The following is a 1,343-nucleotide window of genomic DNA, read 5'->3' on the forward strand; positions in this document are numbered from 1 at the left end:
ATTATTTTTATATTTTTTTATCATTTGTTGTAATATAGTTTTTAACTATTACTGTTTAGATTTGTTATTGTAGAAGTAGATGTTCTCCTTTGGGTATGATACTCGGAATACTTCCATGTGTTCTGTTGTATACATCTATATTACAATTTGACCCGTGTACTTGTAGATATCACTATTTTAATTTAATATATTTGGGTGTACTATTTTCTAGTCAAACGTTCGCACATTTGGTGACGATCAAGTTGTTGGCACCATTGTCGGGGAGGTTTCGACATGAAATCACATTTTATTTTCTACAATTAATAAGATAAATAGGAAAGTTAGAAATTATATATATGATTTATTTTATTTTATTTTATTCTCTATTTTTAATTTTTATTTATTTTTCCGTCTTAGATTTTAGTATATGGCTCAAAGTGGAGGCATCCCAATCGAGCCATACCTTGACCCGGAGCAACTTCTAAGGCGCAATCATAAATTGAGAGAAGACAATCCAACTGTGGTAGTCAATTTACCTCGGGAAAACCCTTTTCTTGACGAACCACCAGAACAACAAGAATAAATCCGTGGAGAGCTATTGATAGCTCAACGAACGTTGCGCGAGTTCGAATTACCTACACTAGATGTTGTACGAGGTAGCATTGAAAAACCGATAATCAACGCCAATAATTTTGAGATAAAGAATACTACAATATAGATGATTCAGAACACGTTGCAGTTCAATAGAAATATGGTAGAAGACCCAAATCAACACTTGAAGCGGATCCTTTAACTTTGTGACACCTTTAAGTATAATGGAGTAATCGATGACATTGTTTGTATTCAATTATTTCCATTCTCGTTATGTGATAATGTAGTCGATTGGTTAGATTCATTGGAACCAAGATTTAAAACCACATGGGATGAACCAACGGAAAAATTTCCTCATAAATTTGTCCCTATCAACGGAACCATGTAACTTAAACGCAATATCGCCAATTTTAAGCAGTTTGAAAGTGAAACACTATACGAGGTGTGGGAGAATTTCAAATATATGATATAGAAGTGCCCTCACCATGAGTTGCAAGAGTGGCTCCAAATCTAATTTTTTTACAATGGTGTAGATAGTAACATCAACTCCAACATAGATGAAGCAGCCGGAGGGTGTAACACCCCAAATCTGATCCACTAAATTGGATCCAAATCTTGGGTGTTACCATCCTATAACAAACATAACTTAATCCTACTATTACAAATTTCATTCATTTGCATTTTCTTAATTATAAGTTTCATAATAAAATACATAAGTATGAATAATAAAGGCATTTTAATTATGTAGATAGAGAATTTAATTACAAATTATG

General features: G+C 32.7%; 1 non-coding gene across 1 annotated transcript; it reads right to left on the reverse strand.

The window, feature by feature from the left end:
* Nucleotides 1-956: 956 nt before the first annotated feature.
* Nucleotides 957-1,062, reverse strand: LOC121217545 (small nucleolar RNA R71). The gene has a single exon (XR_005913654.1). It is a non-coding gene; the product is annotated as a small nucleolar RNA R71 (small nucleolar RNA).
* Nucleotides 1,063-1,343: the final 281 nt, after the last annotated feature.

The sequence above is a fragment of the Gossypium hirsutum genome, chromosome A02 (genome assembly GCF_007990345.1).
Source record: "Gossypium hirsutum isolate 1008001.06 chromosome A02, Gossypium_hirsutum_v2.1, whole genome shotgun sequence".
NCBI lineage: Eukaryota > Viridiplantae > Streptophyta > Magnoliopsida > Malvales > Malvaceae > Gossypium > Gossypium hirsutum.